The sequence below is a fragment of the Sciurus vulgaris genome, assembly GCF_902686455.1.
Source record: "Sciurus vulgaris genome assembly, chromosome: 7".
Lineage (NCBI taxonomy): Eukaryota > Metazoa > Chordata > Mammalia > Rodentia > Sciuridae > Sciurus > Sciurus vulgaris.
Window position 1 is genome coordinate 159,256,994 of NC_136467.1, and position 15,940 is coordinate 159,272,933.

The 15,940-nt window shown below is 41.3% G+C and overlaps 1 long non-coding RNA gene across 1 annotated transcript in view; it reads left to right on the forward strand.

Annotated features, from left to right (window-relative positions):
• The window catches only part of LOC306666097, a 646,663-nt gene extending 631,608 nt beyond the window's left edge, over positions 1 to 15,055 (forward strand). Inside the window, exon 3 of the long non-coding RNA XR_013765187.1 lies at positions 15,014 to 15,055. This is a non-coding gene — a long non-coding RNA (uncharacterized lncRNA). The remainder of the gene's footprint in view (positions 1 to 15,013) is intronic.
• Positions 15,056 to 15,940: the final 885 nt, after the last annotated feature.

Sequence of the window (15,940 nt, forward strand, 5' to 3'; positions counted from 1 at the left end):
GGATAGATTCAAAATAAAATCTTTTTCTCAGCAAAGGAAACTATCAGTAATGTGAAGAGAGAGCCTACAGTGTGGGAGAAAATCGTTGCCATTCATACTTCAGATAGAACACTAATTTCCAGAATATATAAAGAACTCAAAAAACTCTACACCAAGAATAAAATATTCCAATCAACAAATGGGCTAAGGAAATGAACAGACACTTCACAGAAGAAGATCTACAAGCAATCAACAGATTTATGAAAAAATGTTCAACATCTCTAGTAATAAGAGAAATTCAAATCAAAACTACCCTAAGATTCCATCTCATCCCAATTAGAATGGCAATTATCAAGAACACAAGCAACAATAGGTGTTGCTGAGGATGTGGGGGAAAAGGTACATTCATAGATTGCTGATGGAGTTGCAAATTAGTGCAGCCACTCTGGAAAGCAGTATGGAGATTCCTCAGAAAACTTGGAATGGAACCACCATTTGACCCAGCTATCCCACTCCTTGGCCTATACCCAAAGGACTTAAAATCAGTATACTACAGAGATACACCCACATCAATGTTCATAGCTGCTCAATTCACCATAGCCAGATTGTGGAACCAACCAAGATGTCCTTCAATTGATGAATGGATGAAGAAACTTTGTCATATATATACAATGGAATATTACTCTGCCATAAGGAATATTAAAATCATGGCATTTGCAGGCAAATGGAAATTGTAGAATATGCTAAGTGAGATAAGCCCATCTCAAAAAACCAAAGGACGAATGATCTCGCTGATAAGTGGATGATGACACATAATGGGTGGTGGGAGGGATTAGTGTTAGGGTTAGGGTTAGGTTTAGGGTGAGGGTTAGGGAGGGTGGCAAGAATGGTAGAAGGAAGGACTGTATAGAGAAAAAAGAGGGGTGGGAGGGTTTCAGGGAAGGGAAAAATATAACAGAATGGATCAAACATTACCCTATGTAAATTTATGATTACACAAATAGTATGCCTTTACTCCATGTGCAGAGAAAAAACATGTATCCCATTTGTTTAAAATAAAAAAATCATTGAGCAAATGAATAAAACAAAAAAATCCCTAAAAAAATAGAATAAACATTCCTGCTTTACTCCTTTAGTTAGCCTATCCATGTGTATAAAATGTTAAATCATCACTTATATAGAAATTGCATTCTAAGTTAAACTCAATGAATGCATTTGCTGAGCCCCTGTGGAGAAAGCACTGTGCTAGTTACCCTGGGGGATGCAGAGAAAGAGTATACCTGTCCTTCCTCAAAGGAGCTTAAAATGCAACCAGTGTTCTCAGTAAGTGAGAACATAGATATTAGACACCAATAGGCCCTACCTGGTGAAGGGAGATGGCAATGTAGGGCAGAGTCAGCATTGTCCTCTATCTCCAAAGGATTTAGAACAAAATGAATCTGGAAAATCTCTTCCAATTAGTGTCCCACAGATGAGGGTTTAAAAATATTTATCACAGTTTTTCTCCACATTTTCCACTCATAGATCATATTTAATTAGTATCAAAATCAAAAGAAGATGCATAGCGATGGACTGGACAATCCAATAACACGTGGTTGGGCAAAGTCAAGATCCTGCTCAAAAAATAAATTCAGAGAAATTCAATGCATGAGTGTGGTTAATTGTTTTATAGCAAGAGAACATTTACTGCACTTAGCAGTACCTAGAGACTTCTGAAGAAAATATAGTACTCAAATGACCCAATCGATGGCCCTATACCAAATAGCAAAATTTCTACTGTCCTTATGGATACCTGAGGCCCCTCATGCACATAAACAAGCTGGAAGAATGACTGTGATTCTATGGCCAAGAAAGGAAAGGCATCTCAGGTTAGGAGACATAGGAGGAAGGAGGGTTTGTACAATGACCAGATGGTAGTGGAGAAAAGGACTTGAGGGTACTGAAACAGTAAGTGAGCTGGCTTAGAGTAACACTATTTCTTAGAAAAAGGAGTGTAGGAAAACTGGACCTAATGGACACTAAATATATAGTATATGATAAATGTATAGTATATGATAAATGTATAGTATATGATCTACAACCATTCTCTACTAAAATCATCCTGGGCCAATAGTAACTTTTTTAATGGAAGTCGGGAATTCCATTACAGGCTTAGATAAATATCAGCACGACTATCATTACACAGAGTAATTGGAAGATGATGGGAGGTGAGAAAGCCCACACCTCATAATGATTGATGTCCATCTATATTTTGGATGGGTCCTATATTGTTCAATATGTGAGTGAACTGAAAACAAATAGGATTATATTTACAAGTCTCAAAATGGGTGAACTTTACATGTTTTCAAGGGTATATACAAGAACGTTTTAATCACATTGACCTTAGAAATAGCTCTTGTGTGACTAGAATGAAATTCATACATAACAAACATGAAATGTAGTGTTTAGGGACAGTAGGAAAAAAAAACAAAGCAGGGAAACATAAAGGAGGAGGATAAGAGGCAGTGATGTCAAACTTTATTTAGGTTTAGTAAAACACCAACAAATGCCCAGTAAGGGAAAAGGTGTCAATATAAAAATGGAAAATAACAAGAATAATATTGATAAAAGAAAAAAAAACCCAAAACACTCATAATTACTTTGAGTTATATAACACTCTTGTATTTTTTGGTGAGGGGTGGGAGGTTTGGTACTAGAGGTTTAACGCAGGGGCAATTTACCATCCCCAATCCTTTACATATTTTATTTTGAGACAGGGTCTCATGAGTTACTGAGGGTCTCACTAAGTTGCTGAGGCTGGCCTTGAACTTGTGATCCTCTTTTCTCAGCATCCTGAGCAGCTGGGATTCCAGGCATTCATCACTGAACTCAGCTCTTCTATATATTTTAAGGGACTAAGAAATAATGAGTGGATCAGAGAAGAACATCATGAGAGTTTTACATTGGTTAAATTTACATTTTTCACTTGAGGAAAAGCCTTAAGATCCATTTTAATGTTAAAGAAATGGTGAGCTGACCTCTGTGTAGTGTTGATGAAAATATAACATGTTGAGAAACTATTTCTGCTTATGCAAAAAGGAGAAACATGAAGTATGCTTCATTGCTTGGGGAAAGAGAGGTTGGCTGCATTGGTATAAGGCTATATAACTGATGAGACTGGCAGATGAGTTGGGGGTCCACATCCGTGATGACCTTCTGAAGATACCAGGTGGCCAGTGGATCAGCCTGGATAAGGCAACTGAAAGTCAGGGACTCCCCACATTCCATGACATCTCCAACCATCTGTTAGACTGTTACTTGGTGCACTGGCCCTACCTCCTCACTCCTGAGTCTGAGTGTGAGCTACAGGCAGAGACTTCAGCTCTGAACTTTGGCATCTGGAGCCTTGTTTTTTTCAATATTGGTAAAGTTACAAGGTATTGATCAACCTTTTCTCAAAAGTAATTTAATGATTATTCTATTGTAGTTCCTTAGGCCTTGTGAAACTTATTTGATTTCATTTGTCTTTAACCCCTGACATGTTTGGGTTTCTTCACTGTAGTCCCAGACTGTGCCTGTTCTGTTTCAAATGTCATCTTGGCAGTATCTGTCAGCCCTTCACATGATCTATAGACAGAAATGAATCTCCTAGAAATCAACAGGAATTGTAGTCTCAGCTGAAAGAGAACAAACAGCAGTTTTGAGACCTCAAAAAATATTTCTTATATCTAAATCTACAACCTACTGTCTGGTCAAACAGCTGAAATACTGTAAATTGTAGATGGGGTCACAGTCAGCAAGTGATGAATGATCAGCTGTTTTGTATGAGAAACAAGATGTTCTCCAACTTGATTTTCCTCTGCTTTCATGTAATTCTATCCTTAACATATTTGTAGAAATTAGGGATTGGTATTTTACCTTCAATTTACTGACAATGGAAAAACAAGGCAGAAGGACTATAGCATCTTCTAGTTTACTCATAGGTGTAGAGTGGGAATATGGTTAATGTCACAGATACTGACCACTATTGGAGGCATAAATTGCCTGTTCTTATCAAGAATAGCTCACACCTTTTTTACTAGGATCCTCTGTATCATATGAGATCCTACAGGCATATAACAAGTGTGTTAGTCTAAGAGTCTGGGACTAATGATTTTCCACTTAGTTTAAGCTTCTGTTGAGTATAAGTGGACAGCACTTTCTGGTTATGCTGGGAACCAGTGTGACAGTGCACAGTACCTTCTTTAAAGGAGCTCAAGTACAGTCTTGCACTAAATAAAACAGTGGTATCCAGAAGTGACAAATTCAAGACCAGGGACTCTGCTGGTGAGAAATCCCCATTTCCAGGGGCACAGCCTCTTCTTATGAATGCAGGAGAGTCTTCTCCCTGCAGTGCAATATAAGGTTCTTCCAGGTGTGATAGCTCACACCTGTAGTCCCAGTGCCTCAGGAGGCTGAGGCAGGAGGATAGCAAGTTGAAAACCAGCCTCAGAAAAGCAAAAAATTAAGCAATTCAGTGAGGCTGTGTCTCTAAATAAAATACAAGATAGGGTTTGGGATGTGGCTCAAGCTGGGGATGTGGCTCAGTGGTTGAGTGACCCTGAGTTTAATTCCCTGGTACCAAAAAAAATGTTCCTGGGACATCAGAGAATCTTTAGCACCCTATAGTTCTGTCCGAGCTGCTGAACCTTCAGGATTGCTAGATAGCCAACCATTCTAGAAGCTGCTGTATGGTCTGAAATATGTGCTATGTGGTCAAGGTGAGAATGAGTCTAGGTGGAGAAGACCATCAGCCCCAGTAAAACTCAAGCTGCTCAGAAGGTTAGAGGCCCTTCCCTCCAACCATCAGCTTGGCAATGGGAGCCCAGTGGCTTATCAGTAAGGTGGGCTGTTGGGACTAAAGGAATCATGGGAAAAGTGAAGCCAGAATTGGGGACAGGCAGTTAGTGTAAAAATAGGGAATTGGGTCAGATCGAGGAAATGGAGGCCATAAAGCCATCTGCCTCTGGAAGTTGGAGACTGCTGTGGGAGAATGGAATGTCAAGGACCTGCAGAACCCATTGATAACCAAATTTACCTGCCCTTGTCAGAGACTGCAGGCAGGAAAATGCTGATTAATGCTCCCTGGACCCTTACCTGCCTGAATCACTTTGGCCCTCCCCCTGCCCCATCCGCTTTTCACTTTTCACATCTCACCTGCAAAACCAGGCCTAATCCCTAGGCAGGAAGGAAAGAGATAAGGGGGAAAGAATGGGAGAATAAAACCCATAAAAAGGACAAGATCTGCTCATCCCATGGATTCTGCCTTTGGGTCCCCCTTCTTCCACCAAAAGAAGTCTGCTTTTACTTTTCTTTAATAAAGCTGCATTTTCCACTCTACATTTGCCTTGGCATGCTTCTCTGGCGTTATACTTCAACACCTGAGGAAGCAGGACTCATCACCGGTAAAAAGTGGTATCAGATTTGGAGGTCCCACCGAGATCTAGACAGAGGTAAGTAAGCTTTTCTCTTCATGTACCTCAATCTGTCCGAGGTGCATCTTTCTGTCTCTTTCTTTCTGGAGGGCAAAATGGGCACCCGTCGGCTACGTAAACGCAGTAAGTGCAGTCGCCATTCTTAAGACCCGGGTGAAAGGTTTCCCGGCCCAGGCAAGTTTCCAATCACCTGTTCTGCAGGAATGTTGGGGCTCTGCTGAAGCCATTTCCTACTTTTCTGTCCAGGCCCGGAGCACAATTGCCGTGAGTACACAGTGTCCCTAGTCCTGATCTGCCCAGGATGCGTGGAGGAGGAGGAAGGGTTGGAACAACTGCGGGGTACTCAGCCCGGGCTACTCTCAGGTGGACCCCAAAGGTTTCTTCTCCAGACTCCCCCTCCCGACCGCCCTAAGGGATATCCAAGGTGATCGGTAGACAAATGGCACTGAGGGAAAGCGCCAATTACTTTTGCCTCCGTATGGGCCGTGCAGCACACCACACACATCCATTCCCTCCTGGATGTTTCCCCTTCACTCGCCAATCAGACGTTAAACATTCAGATGGTAGGATTAAGAGAAAGACATAAGAAAATTATGTAGAAAAATGCTCAGGTTATCTTTGTTTGCATATTTAGCCTTTGCTAGTTTGTTTAAAGTTTTCCTGTGCTTAAAGGTGCTCAGTGTGTTCTAAGCTGCAAGGAGGATGTATATTTTAATTCAACCCCTCCCTTGAATCCCTCAGAGAACAGGGTATTATATGTCTAACAATCAATAGGTGTCCCCCTCACCCTTTGGAGATTCCTTTAGTCTACAAAACAGGCAATAAGATGTGCAATTCTTCTTTTGTTGTGGGTCCCTCTTAATTAGGAATTTATAGTGGCAGGGAGGAAAGCAGTAATGCCCTTAAGTCTGAATCCTCCAAGGGTCTCTAGCACAGGGCAAACTAGAACCCTAGCACTTTGCCAAAGAAGGCCAGAAATCACTTTGGCAAAGGCAAGTATTGAGAGACGGGTTTTCTGGACCGTATTGAAGCTCAAACTTATGGAGACGTCCCTAAATATGGTCTCCGGCGTGGGCGCCGGAGGTCTATTTTTCTTTTCTTCCACTTAGATGGGAGCTTCACTCTCAACAGTATTGCCAGGTTCACCACTAGCCTGCATACTGAAAAACTGGGACAAATTTGACCCACAGACACTCAAGAAAAAGTGCCTCATTTTCTTCTGCCGCCAGGCCTGGCCTCAATACAAACTTTCTGATGGAGAATCTTGGCCGCCAGAGGGAAGTATAAATTTTAATACCATTTTACAGCTTGATAGATTTTGCAAAAGGGAAGGAAAATGGTGTGAGGTACCTTATGTTCAGATCTTCTTTATTCTAAGGGAAGACCCCAAATTACACCAACAATGTAAAATAGACTCAGCCATAACCACTACCGTAAAGGAAGAAAACCTTAAAGAGTCACCTACTGAGGGAAAGAAATTTTCTGCTAGTGTCCATCAGCAGGCCTCCTGTCCTCCATACCGTGGTCCTTCTCCATCTGCCCCAGTGGACAAATCAAATATACTATCTCTCCAGGAGATGCCAGGAGGAGAATTTGGACCAATTAAAGTATACAACCCTTTCTCCCTCCAAGACCTAAGACAGATAAAAACAGACCTAGGGAAATTTTCAGAAGATCCAGATAAATATATTGAGGTATTTCAAAACCTATGCCAGGTGTTTGACCTCACCTGGAAAAATATTATCCTGTTACTTAACCAGACTTTAACCTCCAATGAGAAGGAAGCCACCCTAAAAGCAGCTGAACAATTTGGGGATGACCTACACCTTGCTCATGCCCCAGGAGCCCAAACTAGATCTAAACCCAACTATCCATCGGGAGCACAGGCAGTTCCAAGAAATGATCCCAACTGGGATCCAAATGATGAACAGGATGCTCGGAAGATCAGACACTTCCAAATGTTAGTCCTTGAGGCCCTTAGGAGAATCAAACAGAAGCCTATTAACTATTCCAAGGTTTCTGAAATTATACAAGGTCCCCAAGAAAGCCCGGCTATTTTTATGGAGAAACTCAGGGAGGCAATGAGAAAACACACCACTGTGGATCCTGAATCCACAGAGGGCCATTTACTTTTAAAGGACAAATTTATCATTCAGTCAGCCCCAGACATTCAGAGGAAATTACAGAAATTGTCATATGGCCCTGATCAATCCTTAGATGATATCCTCCGACTTGCAACTTCCATTTTTTATAATCGAGATGTAGAGGAAAAGAAGGAAAAAGAGCGTAGAGACAAGAAAAAGACTGAAGCGCTGGTCTTAGCCCTAAGAGGAGTTAGCTTCCCGGGTGAAAAAGGAGGAAAACGGAATGTACCTCAGGCCACAAAAGGGGTTTGTTTCCATTGTGGAGTGGAGGGACATTTCAAATGGGAATGTCCCCAAGCCAAACGGTGGCCGGAGCCCTGCCCTAAATGTCAAGGCAATCATTGGAAAAGTGACTGTCCTCAGGGGCGTAGGTCCTCGAGGCCAGACTCTTCCACACAGGCCTGACGGGGCCCGGGGCCGATTCTAATGGCTCCCGTAACTCCTATCACTATGCATGAGCCCCGGGTATGCTTCTCCATAGGGAGCCAAGCGGTCAACTTCCTCTTAGATACTGGCGCCAGTTTTTCAGTGCTAACCTCTTATCCAGGACCTCTTTCCTCTAATACTATAACGGTGCAAGGAGTGTCTGGATGGCCTATTACCAGAAAGTTTACTCCCCCACTGAGTTGTGAGTGGGATGGGATGATGTTTTCTCATGCATTCCTGATAGTCCCAGAATGCCCTACCCCTTTACTGGGAAGGGACTTACTTTCAAAACTTCAGACTTCCATTACAATGAATTTGGGACCACGAGGATCATTGTGTTTACCTCTACTAGAATGTGATATAAACCCTGAAGTATGGGCCACTGAAGGCAAGATTGGACGGGCAAAAAGCGCAATCCCAATTAAAATAGTCTTAAAGGATCCCTCTGTCTTTCCACATCAAAGACAATACCCGCTATGCCCAGAAGCAAAAAAGGGCTTATTAAAGATCATCCGGAACCTCAAACAGCAGAAACTTTTAGTACCTTGTAATAGCCCATGCAATACACCGATTTTGGGAGTTCAAAAATCAAATGGGGAATGGCGTTTAGTCCAAGACCTCAGAATAATTAATGAAGCAGTTGTTCCCCTCCACCCAGTAGTTCCTAATCCATATACTCTGCTATCTGAGATTCCAGCAACTGCTGCTTGGTTTACTGTGTTAGATTTAAAAGATGCCTTCTTTTGCATACCTCTGGACTCTCAGTCTCAGTATCTGTTTGCCTTTGAGGAACCAGATAGTGGATCTCAATTGACCTGGACAGTACTGCCCCAAGGATTTAGAGATAGCCCCCACCTATTTGGACAAACTCTGGCTAAGGACTTAGCAGAATTCAGAGATAAAACATCTGCAATTGTTCTCCAATATGTGGATGACATCCTGTTATGTGCCTCCACCCAGGAGGAATGTCAAAAGACTACTACAGAACTCTTAAACTTCTTAACCAATCAGGGTTATAAAGTCTCAAAAAAGAAAGCTCAATTATGTCAGCAACAGGTCCAATATTTAGGATTACAACTATCTCAAGGAATCCGCAGACTAGGACAGGAAAGCATAATTCCCATAGGACAATATCCTCTGCCTCAGACCCTAAGGCAACTCAGAGGCTTCCTAGGAATAAGTGGATACTGCAGACTTTGGATTCCTGGGTATGGAGAATTAGCTAAGCCTCTTTACAGTCTTCTGAAAGAAACTTTACAACAAGGAGCAACCAACCTAATATGGGAACCAGAACATATTAAAGCCTTTAAGACATTAAAAGGGGCCCTACTCCAAGCCCCTGCCCTTAGTTTACCTACTGAAAAGGAATTTAACCTGTTTGCCACTGAAAGAGGAGGAATAGCCCTAGGAGTTGTGACACAAAAGAATGGACCTATTCAACAGCCAGTAACCTATCTCAGCAAGGAACTTGATATGGTATCTCGGGGATGGCCCCACTGTTTACAAGTAATTGCAGCTGTAGCTCTACTAGTCCCTGAGGCAATCAAAATCACCCTGGGAAGAGACCTTATTGTCTACACTTCCCATGATCTCTCAGGAATTCCCATGATCTCTCATAGTCTCTCGAAAGGAGGACTATGGCTTTCAGACAGTCGCCTTCTAAAATATCAGGCTTTACTTCTGGAAGGACCCATAACTCAGATAAGGACTTGTTCTACTTTAAATCCAGCTACTTTCCTACCAGAAACTTTAGAGGAAAGTCCTGAACATGACTGCCAACAGGTCCTAGCTATGAATTACTCAGCCCGACAAGACCTTCAAAACCTTCCCCTGTCTAATCCAGACCTCACCATGTTCACTGATGGAAGTTCCTTTGTGGAACAAGGAGAACACAAGGCTGAATATGCTGTGGTGACTCTACATGACACTTTAGAAGCGCAATCTTTGCCCCCAGGCACAAGCACAAAACTTGCAGAATTGATAGCCCTAACAAGAGACCTGGAAATAGGGAAACAACAGAGAATTAATATTTATACTGATTCTAAATATGCCTACCTAATCCTGCATGCTCATGCAGCAATTTGGAAAGAAAGAGGATTTCAAATAACTGAGGGAACAACTATAAAAAGCTATAAACAGATCTTAAAACTATTAGAAGCTGTCCATTTACCCAAAGAGGTAGCAATAATCCACTGCCCTGGACATCAAAAAGGAATAGATGAAATAACAGAAGGAAATAGGCAAGCAGATCAGCAAGCCAAAGAAGCTGCTAAGGGTGAAAAAATGGACATTTTTTTAAGCTGTCTGTTTTATCTCAACTCCCTAAGGTCTCCCTCCCAGTAATGGGAACAAAGCCCTTAAAGCTGTCCCAGGAATCAGCCCCAAACAGGGAGTAAAAGGGTAAATTGAGCCAGATAGCCAGATAGTGCTCAAACAGTAGGATTACCAGAAACTATTGACCAGAATCTACGCCCTGTTGTAAAACATTGTGAAACATGTTGTATGTTACAAGCAAACTCAGACCCCCTTTGGAATTTCCCGGCAGCTTTGTTCCCCATTTTTTTTTCTTTTTTTCCCCTTTTTCTCTTTTTCATGTGTGACCCCTCCCGATGTGTGGTTTTCTGCCTTTATAAACTTGTAAGATTTTCTGCTAGGGACTCGACTCCTGGACTCCTGCGTGAGTCATGAGTCGGGTCCCAGTGGCAGCGCGCTGGAATAAACACCTCTTGCAGTTTGCATCAAGTGATGCCTCCTGCGGTTGATTGGGGTTGCCGTCCATCCATGGGACAGAGTTGGGTTTTCCTTTTTGGGGGCCTTACAAGGGGACTTTACAACAAATGACAATCTTAGCCCCTCTGATATGTACATGTCCTCCCCCAGAGATAAGGCCCCAATACACCCAGGAGGAGACACAGCAGGTTTTATCTAAAGGTGGTAACCTCTTGCCCTCTGGGTGGATTCAGATGGAAGAAAACAAACTTTACTTACCTGCTAATTTCCAGTGGAAGACTTTACACACCCTACATCAATCTTTCCATCTGGGAGAAGAAAACACTCTCAAATTAACTCAAGAGATATTTGAAGGGAAGCATATTTCAAAAAAAGTCCAGCAAATAGTCAAAGCCTGTGAGATGTGCCAAAGGAATAACCCACTTAACTCTGCCAAAAAGCCCCCAAGGCTACAAAGGACAGGACAATTCCCTGGAGAAGACTGGCAACTTGATTTTACTCACATGCCAAAAAGTAATGGATTTCAATATTTATTGGTTATGGTAGATACCTTTACTGGGTGGACTGAGGCCTATCCCTCCAGAACTGAGCAGGCAAGAGAAATAGTCAAAGCCTTATTACAGGAAATAATTCCTTGATTTGGGCTGCCCTGCAGCCTCCAAAGTGACAATGGAGCTGCTTTCAAGGCTGCTGTCACTCAGGGAATATCCAAAGCCCTAGGCATAAAGTACCATCTCCACTGTGCATGGAGGCCCCAATCCTCAGGAAAGGTAGAAAAGACTAATGACATCCTAAAGAGGCACTTAAGAAAACTCACTCAAGAAACTCACTACCCATGGCCTAAAATGCTTCCTCTAGCCCTACTCAGAATCAGGAATACCCCCAAAACATTAGGGCTCAGCCCATTTGAGTTCCTATATGGGAGGCTATTCCTAAGAAATGATATCCTTAAAGATCAGGAAACTGCAGATTTAGTGGCTCATATCACAAAGTTGGCCAAATTTCAAACTGAAATCTGTAAATATCCTGCATCTGAGCCAATCACTTCTCCACCTCTGTTTGAGCCTGGAGATCTAGTCATGATAAAAACCATACCTTCAAGTTCTCCAAATTTAGACCCTATTTGGACAGGACCTTTTCCTGTAATCTTATCTACCCCCTCTGCAGTAAAAGTGCTGGGACAAGAGAACTGGATTCACCACTCTCGAGTTAAAGCCCGTCATCCTGAGTCAACTCCCAAAGAAAATTCCTCCCAAGGAACTGAGGAACGATACTCCTGCACTCCAATAGAAGACCTAAAATATCTCTTCTGCAGAGACAATGGTGATATGTAAACTTTTCTTCCTCTCTTTATTATTATAGGCAGATCCACTGAAACTAATTCTTTCCTAAATTGGGCCCAGCAATATGCCACTAAATTACAGAAAGATAATTGCTGGATATGTGGGCTATTACCCCTTTTCAGCACCTCTGGACTACCTTGGTGGGTTTCTCCTTTACAGGGAGGTGACTGGATGAATTTACAGTCCTTAATATTAGAACAAAAGAAGGAAAGACCCTCCTTACAAACTGCTACTTCTGCCAATGTTAGCTTATGGCCTATCAATGAAACTCTATCACTACCAGGTCATAAAAAGGCTTTCATTTTAGAGCAGACCAATGTTCAAATTTCTACTGCTGTTAAGTCACATGCAGGGCCATTTACTTCTAACTCTCCACCACTGCCACCATAAATGTCACAGATACAAAGATGGTTATTATCAGGTTTTGTAAGGCCCCCAAAAAGGAAACCCCAACTCTGTCCCATGGATTGACGGCAACCCCAATCAACCGCAGGAGGCATCACTTGATGCAAACCGCAAGAGGTGTTTATTCCAGTGCGCTGGGACCCAACTCGAGGAGTCAAGTCCCTAGCAGAAAATCTTGTAGGTTTATAAAGGCAGAAACCACACATCGGGAGGGGTCACACATTAAAGGGGGAAAAGGGAAGAAAAAAAAAAGGAAAAATGGGGAAAAAAGCTGCCAGGAAATTTCAAAGGGGGTCTGGGTTTGGTGACAACATGTTTCACAATGTTTTACAACAGGTGTAGATTCTGGTCAATAGTTTCTGGTAATCCTACTGTTTGAGCACTATCTGGCTATCAGGCTCAATTTACTCTTTTACTCTCTGTTTGGGGCTGTTCCCTGGAACAACTTTAAGGGCTTTGTTCCCATTACTGGGAGGGAAACCTTAGGGAGTTGAGATAAAACAGACAGCTTAAAAAAATGTCCATTCTTTCATTTCCCCATTTTCTTTTCTGGTAAGTTCTAATCATGGAACTTCTGTCTCTATATACTCTTCTCCAAAGCTATTTCCTTGGCGGAGGGACTGGTATTGTTGCCTGAGCACTAGTACCTGTACAGCACTTACTCTTTCCCTGATGAAGGTGACTAGGTGATTTCAGGCAGGCAAGACCCCAGGGGGCGGGCTACCAATTAGCAGCCCCTTGTTTGCCATCCTTGATAAACAGTCCTTGATAAAGGCAGGTAAATTTGGTAATCAATGGCCTCCGGAGATCCTTGACATTCCATTCTTCCAGGGGCAGTCTCCAACTTCCAGAGGCAGATGATTTTATGGCCATTTCCTCGATTTGACCCGATCCCCTATTTCTACACTAACTACCTGTTCCCAATTCTGGCTTCATTCCCCCCTCTAATCTCAGGAACTCCATGCTGCTGGGGAAGGAGGTCGATGACCGCTCTAGCTTCTTCGAGCTGGAAGTCGGTGGCGTGGGGCAAGCAGCTTGGAGTTCCTTTTCTAAAAATCAGGTCAATCAAGGGGTCCCAGGAAGAAGCCTGGTTGGGGAAGAGCAGGTTGTAAAGTCACCTGGGGGCGGCTGCTTCTATGATAGAAGAACAAAAAGACATGAGTACTGAAATGAGATTAGCACAAAGTAAATGTTGCAGCATCTGAAACATGCCACTGAGTATCATGAAAATGACAGAAGTTAATCTCTCACCAGGTGGAAGAACTGAGAAATTGTTCCCATAACTAGGCCTAGCAAAGGCTGGAGAGAACAAGGCCTTTATTTGGGGACTTTAACATTGTCATAGATGTCCCCAGAAAATATAGTTAAGTTACTTAATGTCATCTGATTTTGTAAAATATCCCTTTATTGGTATAACCTGTGTTTAGTAGAGATCTCTATACTTCTGTTACTTAGGAATAGATAATCATACTAGCAAACATAGATTAAGTCTACCTGTGTAGCTTAGGAAGGTCTGCAGGCCTTAAACTGACTAAAAACTTCTGACTCTGGCAGTTTCTCTTGATAGTTATCAGACACATTTGCTGAAGAATCTTTCTTTCATTTGTAGCTTCCAGCCTTTATTCTAGTGGGCTAATACAAGTGTATATCTTAAGTTACATTTAATTATTATTTCCTTTAAATGCCCAAGAATGGCTATATTTTGGTTTTAACTGTTTTGCTGGGTATCTAAGATCAAGCTGGTCAAATTGACCTGGTTCCTGTCTTGTTAAAGAGTCAGCTGAGTTCCCACAGGGGTCACTCATACAGAACTTAAGAGCGGCTCCTTAGCTCCACCAGTGACTTTGGTTAGGCAGGGTCTCCTGATGAGGTGACTTCCTTTAGAAACATCAAGGGATGTTTCCCCTTTTCCATGACCCTCCTCTGCAGCAGATGCACTGGATAATTTTTCATCCTCTAATCTCAACAATCTCCTTGATCAGGAGGTTGTGTGACCCAGAGTTGCAACGCTCCTTAGAGAAGTTCTCTTATTCCCTGGGTTCAGGCTAACGTTGAGGGCAAGACCCAAATATGGACTTTTCTTGACCTCTCTATTTAACTCCAATTTCTAAGTTTGATCTTAATTATCCAGCAAGCCAGTCTCACCAGTCATAAATTAAGAGTAATGGGCTTTAACTTTAATGTCCATAACTTTACAGTTTTTTACCCTTTTATCTAACTGGAGTCTGCATTAGTACTGGAAGTTACCACTATCTATTCTATAGGTGATGGCTTATTATCACAAGTTACCTAGGTTGTTTGTTCTTGGAGCAGCTACTTCTGCAAAACATTAACAGGTAACAGTTTTACAAAATGAAATTAGTAAGAGTAAAAATATATTCAGCTTTAATAGCTATCTTGAATTTTGATTGAGAACTACATTCTATCCCCTATTTGAGATCACAGTACTTTTACAACAAGAACCAATCTTTTGACTATAACTTTAAATAAGCTGAAGTCTGGCTTATTTTGGAGCTATTCTACACACAGTGAGGTGGGAGGCAGAGCCTTATCTCAGGTAAGGCGTGGCTCTTTACAGATCTTAAGTGTTCTAATTCTGATGTTGATCTTTGCTTCTTTTCCTTAAATACCATTAAGTAGTTTACATATACTGTTTCCTGAGTCTACATAAACTTTATAATTAACACAATTTAACATAGTATCTAAAACATGAATCAAAGAAAGGCTGAGAGAGCTTTTAACTTTCCTTTTGTGTGATTAAGTGGCAAAATGTTTTCATGTTTCATATTTCACAATATTAACCTTTAAACAAATCAGATTCTAATGTTTAGAAATACATTTACATTTGAAATTCTTTATCTCAGTGCAAAAAGTAACAAATTTTACACATACCCTATTGATAGCAGGTCCTATAATAGAACATTAAATGATAGAAGTAAATCCCCAATAAAATTTACTCTTTATAAGTTTAAGATTACCATTACAGACAAGTTTAATCTGGAGGATAGCAGAGTTTAATAAATTCCTTGCTTTAAAAACTTGTGGTCCTGAAAAATATGAACACATTTAATATACAACTAGTGACCATTTCACAAATACCTTGACACTTTTATCATACCAAATTGAGTTTTTAAAGAGAAATGTAGACTCTGTAACAAAGTACAATACTCTATAATAGTTGTTTAACCATAATTGTATACACCCCAATTTTTAAGACTAATTGTTCTAAAGAATAAAACTTAATAGACACAAAGTTAAGAGTAAATTAGTGTTTCAAATCCTTGTCATTTACCATGTCATTCTACCATATAGATGAAACTTTGGTTTATATCAGAACATTAGTATTTCACCTTAGGAAAAACCTTCAATAGTTTTAGCTGTCCCACATACATATAACCAACTTAGTTACACACAAACTTGTTGAAACTTGCCCTTTACTTACACAGACTTCCTTAGCACT